Raw genomic sequence first — 15,572 nt, 5'->3', positions numbered from 1 at the left:
ATGGGTCTTATACATATTTTGTTGTATTTATACCTAACTATTTCATTTTGGAGGGTAATGATGTAAATGGTATTGTGTTTCTAATTTCAGATTCACTTGTTCATTACTGGAATATAGGAAAGCAATTGGCTTTTGTGTATTAGCTTTGTATCTTTCAGTCTTTCTATAATTACGTATTAGTTCCAGTGGTGGTAGTTGGTTTTTTTTTTTGTTATGTTTTGTTTTGTTTTGTTTTGTTTTGGTATATTCTTTCAGATGTCACCTGGGAACAAACAGTTTTTATTTCTTTCTCCAAAATATGTATATATTTTATTTCATTTTATTGACTTACCACATTAAATAGGATTTCCAGTACCATGTTCAAAGGCAGTCATGAGTAGAAACAGCCTTGTCTTTTCCCAATCTTACTGGGAAATCTTTGAGTTTTGCACCATCAAATATGAGTTAGGTGTAGTTTTTTGTAAAGGTACTTTATCAAACTGAGGAAGTTCACCTCAATTTCTAGCTTACTGAGTTCTTTTATCATAAATTGGTATTGAATTTTTGAAATGCTTTTTCTGCATCTATTGATATGACCACATGATTTTTCTTTTATAGCCTGTTGATGTGATAGATTACATTAACTGAGTTTCAAATGCTGAACCAGCTTTGCATACCTGGTATAAGTCCAACTTGGTCATGGTGTATAATTATTTTTATCGTTTGATGCACTTTTAATGGATTTGGGAGTTGAAGATCTTTTCTTCAAATGAACATAAATGAGAGTATCAGTGTATGAGGAGTGAGAAGTAAAAAATGGTACAAGATAAATGTGAATCTTGATATTGATGCTATTTTTTTAACTAGAGTTTTAACAAAGAAAACTGAAAAACCTTTGAATGTATGAAAGGTATAATTATTATAATATATTGAGAACTGTTCATCAGTTATGACCAAAGATACCTCACAAAAGCTAGGAAGCATGTTGTTTCATGTCACGTCAACCTGCCAAGTCAACCCTAAATAAGTATTACTTAAGAACTCACTGGGACAATTAATGTGTAAAGTAACACAAGGCACATGTTGGTCCTACTCCAAAAGAATTTATAATTTTGTAGTGTGAATAAAACATACAAGTAACTGTAATACTCTAACTGCAGATTTTGGTTGTACATACCAGTCACAGAGCATTAAGTGACAGAACTTGCACAAAATTACCGAGTCTCTTTCTTTTACTTGCCTTTGGAAATCTCTTTTGAAAACCCTTTCTAAATTTCTGTTCAAAAATATTGTAGAAGAAAGAAGTGTAAAGGAATAGAAAGAGGAGAAGGTAATAAACTTTGTTAAAAATGAAAGCTTTTGTGTGGGAGTAAGGAGTATATGGGACATCTCTGTGCTTTCTTAATTAAGCCACGACTCTAAAACTGCTCTAAAAAATAAAGTCTTTAAAAATGATTAAAGCTTTTTTGAAAGAACACTTTATCAAAGGCTTCTAAAGAGCTCAGGAGTTAATGTGGACCCAATGCTGTACTTTTTAGATGACAACGGATGGAAATAACTTCTAGAAAGTATTCTTTTTTTTTCTTTAACAATGGAAAAAAACATTTGTCTGAGTGAATAAAAAGGAATGTTATGATCAAATATTGAGGCTCTGAGGAGAAAATAAGGACAAAAAATATTGTAGAATTAATGGACTCTGTTTCCTTTTCCTCTGCTCCTTCTTCATTCTAAGAAGAGATTCTCAATATTCAAATCACCCTTGGGAGCTTTTAAAAATCCCTATTCTTGAGCTCCACCCCAGAGAAATTAAATTCAAATCTCTGGGATAAAACTCAGGCATCTGTATTTTAATAAACTCCTCAGGCAATTCCAAAATACAGTCACAGATGAGAACCCTGTCCCAACAGATCTGGAAAGGAGATGTGAAGGAAGATTTTAACAAAGGGTTTTTTAATTAAGTTTATTGGGGTGACATTGGTTAATAAGATTGCAAAGGATTTTTTTTCTCTATGTGAAATGGTTGATCTTGAGCCTGCAGGGAGCAGGCTGGCCCCAGACTTCCCCACGTCCACATTTCTCTGCCTCCAGTTCTTGCATGTCCAATGACAGGGAACCACAGACATGCCTACATGGGTAATTAGGGAGAGTAAGCTTACAAAGAATTTGAGAGGAGGTAAATATATTCAATTCCTGGTATAATATTTCTTCTCGTGGCCTGCACCTAAAATGGTTAGTCTTGGTCCACCAGTAATTATGCACACACTGAAGGACATGTTAAATGATCTAAGCATTTGGGAAGATGGTAATGTGGAAATTCAGGTCTGAGATTAGTATGTGGGTGGATGATTTCAAAAGCTCTTAGCTCTTGATGTCAGTAAATGTATTCTATTTTTCCTCCCTTATAAAATTCATGTATTGTTTATTGCTTGCATGGTACATTTGGGTGTGTGAAGGCATCTCTCACTTATTCTCATTCTGTAAATGTGCCAGTTCCTTGTTGCACACGAAGAAAGCTACAGTTGGTTATAAAAACTTGATGGATGAGTTAGGTGGCTGTATTCGGCTGTAAGCAATAAATGCTGAGCTCGGCAGAAAGTACTATAGGCAAAACGCAAGTGATTTACTAGCTATCTGAAGCACATGAGATTTGTAATGCATGAGCCCCTCAGGCCGATCACTTCTCTTCAGTAATGGGAAACAATATTTTGGTGAAAAATGACACAGTTAATTTCAACTTTCTGTTGTAAAACAAAAAGGCAGCCTAATTTTCATTTTATTATTTTTTCATAAAGCATCTTTGCATCTTATTGGAAGTACAGATGGTTTGTTGAGCAGAAAGCATAGAGCATATTAGAAACAGTATCTGTTGGTAGACATTTATCGTTGGCTGCATGTTTGTACATGGTGGATGAGATCAAAATGAGAAACTCATAGTGCTGTGACGGACCTGTTGTACTCTGATGGACTTTCAGAGAACCGATTCTAATAGTTGAGTGCTCTTTAGGTCAGATGTAGGACCAGGGATTGCCATGTCCACATATGGGCAATGCAAACAGTCTTGGCATTCCCTCCTGCCCCACAGAAAGAAAAAAAAAGCCAAAAAAAAAGTAAGAGAAGAAACATTACTCACTGAACCAAGGGTAAAAAATCTAGTCATAAAAGACCATGAACTCAAATCCCAATGCTGCTAATGATATAGAGTGTGAATGCTATAAACTTTCTGCAACTCATTGTACCAGTCTGTGAAATACTGACCTATTTTGCAATTTCAATGTGAGAAATAAATAAAACCTTTTCCAAGGCACTTTGAAAATAGATTCTGCATTTCAGAATAAATGTTAAACAATAATAATGATGATGAAATAGCTGACACAATGCAAATTTTAAATAGAGCAGAGTAACTTTCTAATTACAGGCAAGGTTTTATTCTTTCTAAGTGTAATTAGGAAGCAACCATGTTCCTTTAATTAGAAAGCTAATTAGATTGTGACCTCTTTTCCCATCTTATTGTCTTGGACTGCAGGCCAGAAGTAAATTACAAATCCTACTACCTATGTATGTATAGCTCCCCAAAATAACATAAATATGATTATAAGGAATAATATTAGGATTTAACAGTCAGATAGGACCTTCATAGGCTATGGAATGGATCTCCTATTAGAGAAAATTGTATCTGGGTAAATAAGGTACTCTTCTAGATCAAGCCTATAGATAAGGTCCCTCGGTTGTGTTCTTCAGGATGCTTATTCTCATACTTTAGCATACATACATGAAAATCGCCTGAAGGACTTGTTAGAACACAGACTTCTGAGCTTCACACATACAGCTTCTAATTCAGTGACTCTGGGTTGGACTAAAGAATTTACATTTCTAACAAGTTTCCAGGTTATGCTGCTGCTCCTGTTCTAGAGACCACACTTTGAGAGCCATTGCCTTAAAATATTAATAGTGTAAAGCATTAAGTATTGTTCTATTATCAAATAATTTTGAGAGTGCTTAAAGCAGAACAAAGTTAAGCAAGTTCCTTTAATGAGTGAGCCTTTTATATGTTACTATGCTTTAGGAATCTTCAAGAAGAAGGAGCAAGTATGCATTGCTCCTCAAGTGTATTTGACCTCTCCACCTGTTAGAATGTCTATAATTGAACATATTTAAGCTTTGACAACATGACAGGTCATATGTATTACTTTGTTTACACTAAACTGTAGAGGTGGTGAGTTGCCCTTAGAGTAATAGTTTCCAAAGGTGATCCGTACATGCACTTTGGCTCTCTCCTCAGACCTACAGCAGGTTTCGCTATTTCACGAACTGTTGTTAGAATGGTTTGTTAATTAGCATTAACAGCAGAATGTTAGGATTTTTATTAGTGTAGTGATTTCCCCATTTGTGTATGAGTTAAAATATTTTAGAGACACTTCCTACCCTTGTATGAACAGGGTATACAAATCTAGTAAGACTTCATCCTTTAAAGATGAAGAAATGTGAGAAATGTTGTTCTAAATTTGATTGCTAATTCTGGAAGCTTCTTGATTGCCTGACTCCAACTAATCTAATTAGCCAAATTCTTTCTCTAATATTATCATATTTGCCTTGGGTGAAATTTCATGCAAAAACAATGTTGTATCACTTTGAAAGATATTTGTGACTTCACAGAGTTGACTTGCTGTTTCTGTGGTTGCTTGTTAATAAATGTCCAAAGACAAATTTGCTCTGAGATTCACCAACATTATAATCTAGGAGCAAAGCTCCTAGAGGAAGAGGCAAGCCTTTGTCCACCTCTAGCCAGTGGCAGTTATGGATATCTACAAGAAAAGAACATAATAGTTGTGCAAGACGAGATTGCCTTACAGCAAATCACAACACTACCCCTGCTTCCCACTGCTACTCTTGCTTGAGTCTTTGTGAAGCATTTCATACAACCAGTGCTCTCCAAAAACATTAAGGGAAATACTGTGTGATTATTTTCAACCTCTTAGAACACAGGAGGTCTGTGTCATAGAAAACCAAACAGAATTACTAAACTGGTCTGTAGCATCTCTGTTGTGTTCCACACGAAAATTCCATGCAGAGCAAAATAGAAGCAGAAGAATAGCATAGAAGCAAACACATGGCGAAGAGGTAATGACTTCCTGTTTATGTTCTTGGTTGCAATTTCCTAGGGAAATAACTTGCGAAATATTGTCAATTTGCCTCACTTGGTGGTATAAATTGTATACTGTCTAGAAAAAAAAAAGTGCTCTAGAGCAGGCGTGTTTTAGCTAAAAAAAAAAAGTGCATATCAACAATACTGAGAAATTCAAAGATATCTCTTTAAGCTGTTCTTATTTTGCTTCTTTGAAAACAAGATGCTCATATTTACATAATCACATTATTGAATAAAATTAAGAAATCTCATCCCCAATATAATGTTACATAAAAAAATACATGCTAAGTAGATGTCTGTGTTTGCTTTGGGATCATTTCTGTTGATGCACTGTTGTCATTTCAATTTCAACTCACTATATGAGCTTAGAATATATTTTTAGAAATTGGCATTTTGATGGCACAGTGGCCACGATCTACAGTAGACCTCAAATGAGTACGATTTTAGGCCAGAATTAATGGCAAGCACTCTGCTTTGGAGTTAGATTTATGTTTAGTCGTTGGTTTTTATCACTTACTAGCTCAGTTGAATGAGGGAACACCCTGAAAAAACCTTGACTTATTTGAGTTTCAGTTTGATACAACCTCAAATGTAATTAATAAAATGTTACCATATAGGATGACTCATTAATTCACTCAACAAATATTTATTGACTATCTACATATGACAAGCATATTATCTACTGTCATGGAGTCCCCAACTAGCCACAGAAGACAGAAAAGACCACCCGCAAATATGTAGCGTAATATCTGAGGACGATGAGCACCATGGAAAAAAAGTCCAAGAGAGATTATAAGGATGCTATTATATTAGGAATCAAACACAGCAAATGGTATATTCTATTCTATTCTGAGTACTGTTGTCAACATTATCACTGATGTTGATGTATTTTCATAAACACTTAACTCATGTCCATGTTTAGTAGACAAACCTGAGAAAAGAATTTTTAACTAATAAAAGGCCCTCACAAATGAACTGTGACTTCTGGGAGGGATCACTGCTCTAGGTGAGAACTTTATTATGATCATTGCAATTAGTTTATGCTCCCAGGATTGATAGAGAAAATGTGCCATGTGCTCTATATTCACTATTGCTTTGAATTTGCCCAACAATTCAAGTTAGATATTTAGAATATTGTAAAGTAACTTCCCCAGGATCACCCAGGCGCTTCCTATCAGACCTGGGATTGGTGCCTGGCACGATGTGAAAACCATGTCCATGCCCATATTCACCACATTCACAATGTAAAATATATCAGAAAAAAAAAGAGAAAATTATAGCACTCCTGAAGCTGTATATATTTCAGTTGACATTATCGAATAAAGAATAAAACTTTTGCTCCTGATTTTGGAACTTATTCTTCTGCATGTTTTCTGTATTCAAGTGAAAAAGGTATTTTAATAACAAATAACAAACTTAAAAATAAACTTGTAGAGAACATATGTGTGCACCTGGAACTTCCTAGAGATAGCCCTGTTTTGAATTCTAAGCACTGAGAGAGTAAACAACGTACTTTGACTTTTTAAAATAATGTAGCCTCCTTTCAAATCAATATTTACCCATCATCTCTCTACACAGTGTTGTAGGTCATGATCAAACTCCTGAATAAAACCATTTATACAATTCTAAATCATCACTAAGTCCTATTTAAGACATGGAGATTTTATAATTTAGGTGTTGTTTAAGAAAGCAAACATCTAAGACAGCTTATTAGATTTTTGAACTTTATTTAGTGGAATGACCTCTGGTGGCACAAATACTATAAATTAGTTTTGAATTATTATTCAGGGTGACCTGTGGCTGTCCATGAATAGGCAGACAGTTAACTAGTGAATTTATTGCAAAATAAATCCCTAGTGACCTACTGGTTTTGTTTCCTAGTGAAGTTTCTCAAAGCATAATCCTTTCACTTTTGAGTTGAATGAACTGATCACTATCTCCCAAGCTGAACTATACCATCACATGGAAGTTTAATTTTCATTTTATTTTATTTGCCCTTGAGTAAACTGGATCATAATAAAGGCAATATGATCTCCAATTCTAAACTGAAGCATCTTGTATCTACTCCACCTGGCATGCTTCCTCAAAAGACCTTGTGAAATTTTAAAAATAAATTAATCAAATTTGCCACCTCAAATTTTACTCCCCTTGATATTTTAGGCATCTCTTTTGTTCTTATCAGTACCTCTTAATCTCCAGTACACCAAGTGGATAACGCTATGCATGTGGGAGAAACTTGCAATAATAAATCCCAGACGTTATCCTCTTTAACTGGGCACCCAGTTCTAATGCTTAACACAATACCTGGCACATAGTTGGCACTTACATGGTATTAGTTGCTTAAACCACTAACTCAGTGAGTCAGTGACTAGATCAGCCACCCAGAAAATAGACAACAAAAGTCACCTTCAACTTTCATTTATTTTGAGTTCAATTCAGAGCAATAGAACCCATTGGAAAAACTATTTTATGTAGATATAGCAGCAAATGATTCATGATTTACATTTTCTGGAAACATATTTTTATCTTAATCGGACTTTCCGTAAACATCAAACTAAAGGAATGCTTAACTGGAAGTTTCAGGTCCTCATTGGGCAAAATCATGAGAGAGGCAATGTGGAGAGGTGATTGCATGTGTTTTTGCATCCTTTACAAGATCCAGCATCCTACAGTGGGAAATACAGGTTAGATTTCCACTCATACTATTGGAATTTCAGATTTCTCAAACCAAGCTCTCTCTAGTCCCTCTTTATAGTCTTATCTTTATATAAATAGACAATTCACCTGGAAAGTATAAAATGAGCATCAGGTTAGGTAGAAGATGGACAGGATAAAGGAAGCTAGTGAAAACCTTCTTTTGATTTAATAATTTCTCACGGTGTGTACCAACACCTAAAAGTTTATATCTCTTAGAATCTTAAAGTAGTAATTAGAGTGTGACAAAGCAATGTTAAGTAATAACATAAATTTCAAAATTGTAAAGTGCACTTAAGATACATCAGTGCCCATTATTTGATAGCTATTATATTAATATACAATCAAACATGCCCTTATCATTTTAGTGTTCTATTCGTATTAGTATTACAAATACGTAGTACATGTTAGGACATCAAAGGGCCCACATTCCCACATCTTACTGTCGGGAGACTCCATGAAGGGGAGGCACTGACCCTAAGCTTCTAGTGATGGTTAGTGCTATCCACAAGCAGCTAAATGGAAATCACCAGATGCAACTCCATAGCTGGGGTGAGACAAGGAGCACTGGGCCAAGTGTTGTGAGCCATGGGCTTCAGCAGAAGGTAAGAGTCTCAACATAAAACTCTCAAGTAGAATCGGAGTGTTTCAAGAATTAGGATAGTGACATGAGCTTCTTGGTATAGTCTCCTCTCTATTGTTTTACTTCAAGGAGAGATACAACATCAACTGCTATTCTGTGGATAACCAGGGTGAGCACTATACATTATCTGCCAAGTACTATGAAGTATTTGAGAATTGTTGGGTTAGTTGAACTTGAGAAAAAAATTAGAACAAGAGGCCCTTCTTGGCATAGTCTGGAAGAAGCTGCGTAAGCAGAAATGAAAAATTAGGATGGAGGGTGGGCTTCTCTAAGTACAATAGAAAGTTGATTAGTGTGGCCTCTTTGGCCTCATTATGGAAATGTGATAGAAAACTGATGTGGGAATGAAATATTAGTGACATCAAAAAAGGAGCAAGTGACAAGATGACAGCTACTCAGAGAAGCTGCCTTAGAAGGTGGCCAGTCAGGATCGATTCTAGAAAAGGACTGGCGGAGGATATTCAGCATGGTGAATGGACATGGCTCAGTGGTACATTGGATAATCTGAACAAAAGATAGAATGGTATAAAACATCATTCAAAGTCATGGATTCTGACTATTGCTAGTGACAGACAGAAAAATCAGTGAGAAAATGTATGAGAACAAGGGAAATAAGAGATTTTAAATGATTACTTTCAGTTCCTACATTATTTCTTCTGCTTTGGAGTTTTCCAACTTCTCACTTCTGGCGGGGGTGCAGGGGCAGGAGATGGTCCCACCTGGAAGATCCTCATTGAGGCTGAGGGTTACTAGGCTGCTATGGCCCCTCCCATTCAGTGGAAGACTTAACAGTAGTTATGAGGTATGGGATGCAAATGCTGAACTGATAAATCTACTCTCCCTCCCAAGGTCTCCCAAATCACGACTCCAAATGGACTCCATGTGTTCTACTTCATAGGCAACCTCTCCCACCTCCTTTCCTGTTATGCTGGCTTATATTCATCGCAATTCCCTATATGCAGAGCCCTTTCTTCTCCTTGTGTTCTGATGGTGGTGCTACTTTAGGGATTGCTCTCTGATGACAACCCTCTGCTTGGCTGGTTCTCCAGGAATCATAGCATAGATTTTCTAGCACTCTGTCTCATTCACCTATTCAGAAACCACTGCCTCACTTTGGATTCTGCCCATTCATCAATGCCAAGCACAGACCCAAATTGTGGCTTGAAAAAGAATGTTCTTAGAAACTGTGTCTTGCAATCTGGGCTGTCTGTCTATAATTCTGCAGGTCATTTTCCCCTAGATTCTGCCTCATCCTAGAGAGCTGTTGTTGTTTCATAATAGTTACAGCCTACTATGTGTGAGGTGATATGTACAGGACTCCCTGCTATGTAGTTTGCATACATTATCTTATGGAATCTTCATGGCTATCCTTAAAAATAGATATTATTACTTTTTTTGCAGATGACAAAACTGTTTCCTAAATATTAAATAATGTGACTCATATAATGCAGGAAATAAGTAACACACAAAGACTTAAAGTAAGTTGTGTTTGAATTCGAGGCTTGCCTTTTTCCAGTGTGCTATGGCAAAATATGGATGGGAAGAAGATTTAGGAGACAGTTTACTGCTTCTTGCCACCTGTCCTATTTGCCAGGCTGAACAATTAGAACACATATCTTAGACTCATGATGAGCATATTACCCTGATTAATTTAAAAGTTACTAAGAGATATCTATAGTTTGGTATTCTATACTCAAGAAGAAAGTGAGAGAAGAGTGGGCACAACGAGAATACCAGAAACATGGTTGAAGACTTGTCTATATGCAGGTTGTATTAGATTCCTATGGCTGCTGTAACAAATGACCACACACCTAGCAGATTAAAACAATACAAATTTGTCATCTTACATACAGTTCAGTAGAGGTCAGCAGTAGGACATGGGTCTCACCGGGACAAAATCAAGGTGTCAGCAGGGCTGAATTCCTTTTGAAAACTCTAGAGGAGACCCCATTTCCTTGCCTTTTCAAGCTTTTGGAGGCTGCCTACATTCCTTGACATGAGCCCCTTCCTCCATCTTCAAAGGTAGCACCAACTCATCTATCTGACTCTTCTTTCATGGTATCTCTCTCTGACCACAGCAATAGATTCTTTGCTTTTCAGGAATCGTGATTAGAATGGGCCCACGAGAATAACTTCCCATCTCAAAGTCCATAACTGTCACCACATCTGCAAGGTCCCTTTTGCCATGTTAGGTAACATATTCATAGATTCTGGGAGTTAGAATATGACCCTCTTTTGGGGGCCGTTATCTGCTTTCCACAAAGATATTTTCTGAACCAGTAAATGCACATGTGAGTCTCATATCCAGTATCAACAAGAGCCATTTTGATACACATCACAACCACCCAAATGACAAGAAAGTCCTCTGAGGCATTGTACACAGTGATGCTCCAGCTTTAATTTTAGAGAACTATATAATTTACCCATGTGGCAGCAATGTTGTCTTGCCTCAAAGTGACAGTGACTTCTACATCTTGCTAGATAATGCCATATACCCCAGTTCAGCCCATCTAACCATTAGAAGGGGAACTTTTTTTTATTCAGTTGAAGCCAAGGGATTCCTGTCATTTTTGTTTTTTCTCCATAAGTATCTGATTTGGTAGTAATTTGAAATATAGACCTTTTTCTAAGTGATTAAAGTTGACATTTTCTCTTCCTTGCCAATTTCTTCCCATTTGGGCAATCATAGGCTAAAAGAAGAACACATATCAAGTGCTGAATCTTCTACAGGTTGGGCGTATAAGACAATGAGTATTGATAGTGCCTTTTAGCCCCTTCTCAGATTCACGGTTATCCATTTGACCTGGTTATCCATGACATTAATTCGGCATAGCCTAAATTTCTTCAGAGCAGAACATTCCTCAGGAGGAATGTTATGTCAGGTAGCTTTTCAGCACTAAACCTATAAATATCCTGCCTTATATAAGAAGGAAGTAGCAAGTGCTGGGTTATCTGTTCTCAGCAAGCACCTACCATGTCTTGCCTGTAAATTATCCTTTACCATTTCTTTTTCTGACTGAGTAATTGTCAGATTCAGCTAACAATCTCTCCTTTTTGTCTCATAGATCTGCTTTCCCAGGATTGACTCCCATATGCCTGCACGACACAGCCCAACATTATTTCAGACGCTCAAACTAGGTCAGACTGGATTCAGGGCCTTCCTCACAAAACACTCAACACAGTTATGTTACTATCAAAATCAGAATTCAAGTTCTATTGTACTTCATATCGTCCTAGAGAACAGAGTTTCTAATATTGTAAAGGATGGGAGAAACAATGGAAAAGTAACAACGTAGAACAGCATGTGTATTTATTTCTGCTTCCTTTCTTTTCCCCACTAAGACAGATAATAGAGCCTTTTGGTCAAAACCCCCACACTCACAGGCGGTAGGCTACCTTTGATGATGCAATAACACTGGGGCAGAAGTGAGCTGTCATGGCCTTGAGAACAAGAAAGGCAAAGGGAACCCCAACTGTATGAATGAATCTTAGCAGCTCCCCTGCTGCATGACACTAACTGGCATAACACACCCTTTTGATAGGTTTTTTTATATAGTATGTAAATAAATACCAGGTGATTCTACTGCAACATCTGCTGGCATCAATGCGCATGTATGGCCTTCTCATTGGTGTGGTTCAACTTGGTCCTCGGGTGCTGTGCCTGAAAAATCCACCACTGGTGTGCTCCAGTGGCGAAGTTTCTACAGCCTGGTTTGCTCTCCTGTTCATTTATCAGTACTCAGGATAGCAAAGTCAACCATGGGATCATTTCCTGCTTCTCCTATATTACAGCTATCCTTTTCACAAATGAACATAGATAAAACTAGAGGTAGATAGTGAGAGGTGACCAGTTGGTCCCTGCCCAATCAGCCCTTTATGTTAGTGTAGTCATTTATGTCAGAGCCATTCCCCTGTATAGTATTTCCCAACCATTTCACAAAAGCAAGGCACACCATCTAGCTCTAAAAGGCCATTTCTCTGAACCACTGTTTCCTTCTACCCATTAATTTGCTTCCAGTTGAATGTGTTTTCTATAATCTCCATGTCCCTTGTGGCAATCATATTCCCCTTAGGATTTACTCAGTTGGGTGGGCTCCTTGGAATGACCCTTGGCTGGAAAAACTCATGACAATTCCCATAGACCCTCCCTCTCCCTGCCATTTCCAACAGGGCAAAGAAGTGTGTCATCAATGTTTGTTTCTTTGTGCGAACAGGTATGCTCTAAGACGGTTTAAATCTATTCATTAAAATGAGAAAATATTCTTTATTATATTCATTCATTCTAAGACAGTCCCCCTCACAGCCTCATCTCTTCAGCTACCCAAAATAATAATGTGAAACTTCCAAATTTTCTTCCACAAACTCCTGCTTTATTATCTGGACCCCATCAAATTATATTACCATTCCTGGGATCCTTGAAGTGGTGTTTGGGAAATCACAGTGCCAACAGAAATTATAAAGTAAAAGTGCTACATAAAAGGAGTGATCACTTTCCAACCATTGATAGATTCAGATTGAAAAGAAATGCTCACACATTTCAACTCTAGCTTTTATTGAAAAGTACATTTCATTGCTTCATTCACAATAGGCTATTGATACACTTTGGCAAACCATTTTACAAAGACTCTTCTGGCAACATAAACAGTGAAAAATAATCCTACTGAGATAGGTGCTCTGAGTATCTTATGGATAAAAATTTTCCCCCTCTAAAATTCTCACCTTAGCATTTATCTTTGACTTAGGGTGGTCAATTTTAAATATAAGTGGCTCTTTTAATAAAATGCATTCTTTTCAGATTTTTTCTCCTAAAGAGAATGCAATTTTACGGGTTTTTGTTTGTTTTTGTAAATTAGTATAATGGCTACAATGCCACCCCAACTTCCCTAACAATCACATACACACGTGGTTTTTAAATCCCCAATTCTTTTTTTTTAATATAATCTTTATTATATTTTTTTTCCATTACCATTTAGTCTCCCTATACTCCCCTCCCCTCTAAATCCCCAGTTCTTAAACAATTTTCTCCGGTCAAATTCTTGTTTCTGTGGGGTGAATGCCTTGGACATACTGCCTCCCAGTGGTATGAATCAGTTCTTTTCTAATTATCTTTCATTGCTCCTAGAGTGATTTCTAGAAATCCATCTGTAATAGAATCATTATTTCGTAATGGTTAAATATTCAGAAAACTGGTTATTTCAGAAATGTGGGCAAACTGCCTTGTAAAAGCATACATTGGAGTAAACTACAGATTTTAAGACACCACAACCTCTACCAAGTGATCTGAGGGCTTTCTTCGTCAGCTTCCTCTGAAGTTCTTGTTACCCAAATTCATTCCAGAACCTGCTACAGACTTACCAAACCAGCTGAGGCTTTGGGGATGAGGTCAGGAAAGGGCATCTGCTCTGGTGATTTTCATGCACATTCGAGTCAGGGAACCATTGCCCCCAGAGCCATTAGAAATCCAGTTTGGGAGGGTCCAGAATCCCACAAGAATCACAGCATGCCATCTAAAACATTCCTCATCCCAGATCTGTACTTTTCAATTTCAAATAGTGCTTATTTCACCACTAAAGACTTTATCCCTGGAAAAGGGTTAGGAAAGGATCATGGGAAAAGCTTCGAAGGAAATATGTGATGATCAGAGAGCATGGATATGATCTGATACTTTTATTATTTCAGGGAAGAAGGGAATGCTAAAGAAAGCAGATACTGACCAACTCCAGTTGAGAGCTAGTTCGTCTTTTGGCTATGCAACTGTGTGACTTAGACAAGTTAAATAACTTTGATGATCAAAATGTGAATACTGATAGATATCTCAGAGTTGTTGTAAAGATTAAATGGCTGATGTAATGTTTCCAGCGCCACAGTAGATGCATAGTAGCCCCCTCTCTGCTACATATTAGTTACCTTCCTTCTTGATTGCTATCACTACTACTCAAAAGGGAGACTGGAAAACTTCAAGGGAGCTCTGATGGCAGAGTCTAAAGTTTCTTTAGGCCATGTCTCTAGGTCATCATACACAGATGGAATTTGTTTGCCAAACAGTGTAGACTTCTGTACACTTCAGGAAATCAACACCAGTATGCTTTATCCAATAACATCAATGCTCATCTAGTATTTGCCAACCTCAGCGCGGGGCTCCTTGTAAAGGTTCCCAAGGATCCAGTCACATAAATGAAAAAGACTGCACCTAAGGGGTAAGATGCACAGAGAAGACTCTCCTGTATTCCTTATCTTTACTTTCAGGAAGGAGAAAATATTAAGAGAGAGAAGAGCAAACAGCCGTGGAAAATGGCGGTAAAGGAGAGTAAAGTAGGATAAAAGAGACCAATAAAATAAGTAGAGCACAGTGAAGCTAAGTAGACTAACAACTCATGATAAATGGACTTCATATTTTGTTTGACTCCTGATTCTTGATTCAGAATCCTCCACTAACAAACTACTGAATATGTTTTAGCACCCTCTGTTAGTAGTGCAATAGACTAGACAGAATGACCCAGAAATAAACAAGGCCCATCTCTGGCTTTTAGTATTTTGCAGAATAACAGGAAACCTCAACAAATTTGGCACCAGAAATGGGTAGCTAATCAGGAAAAATTAAGCTTATCTCAATGTACTTAGGCTAAGAAGAAACAGCCCCATACTTCTTGTTAAAAATAAATGTGGCTTAATTGCTGAAAGAGATCCCAGTTCACAGATTATCACAGTAAATAATCGTACACCCATCTCTTTGCAAATCACAAAGCAACCTACTCCAAGCACCTCAGATGCCTTTCCAAATCACCACAGAGGGAGACTTTTAATCATTTCAACAATCAGAGCCCCAGCTTTGTTCTGAAATAATGCTGGAAGGTTTCTAACATCTGTGCTATCCATAACACTACAATTTTTTTGGCTTTATATCAGCAGGGGGGTTTTGTTTATTTGTTTGTTGTTTGGTTCGTGTTATCATACTCCAGGAATAAAACAGGCCTGCTGATGAATGCCACAGGTGCAGCTATGCATATATTCTTTTCAAATTTCTATTTGCTGGATTGGGACTACAGAGTGGCTTGAGGTATTGCCTGCTTCTACCTTTCATTCTGAATTTGGGCAAAATGAGTGGAGACTGAC

General features: G+C 37.2%; 1 protein-coding gene and 1 non-coding gene across 2 annotated transcripts in view; one reads left to right on the top strand and one right to left on the bottom strand.

The window, feature by feature from the left end:
• Positions 1 to 15,572, top strand: part of IL1RAPL1 (interleukin 1 receptor accessory protein like 1) — a 1,150,627-nt gene that overhangs the window by 1,054,493 nt on the left and 80,562 nt on the right. The gene's annotated exons all lie outside the window — the stretch shown is intronic.
• LOC129065311 (small nucleolar RNA SNORA38) lies at positions 1,987 to 2,117 on the bottom strand. Its single transcript, XR_008528574.1, has one exon. It is a non-coding gene; the product is annotated as a small nucleolar RNA SNORA38 (small nucleolar RNA).

Source organism: Pteronotus mesoamericanus, unplaced genomic scaffold (genome assembly GCF_021234165.1).
Source record: "Pteronotus mesoamericanus isolate MK-2021 breed Mesoamerican mustached bat unplaced genomic scaffold, CSHL_Meso_final contig_173, whole genome shotgun sequence".
NCBI lineage: Eukaryota > Metazoa > Chordata > Mammalia > Chiroptera > Mormoopidae > Pteronotus > Pteronotus mesoamericanus.
Note: the sequence above shows the minus strand (reverse complement) of the source record. Positions and strands in the feature narration are given on the sequence as shown.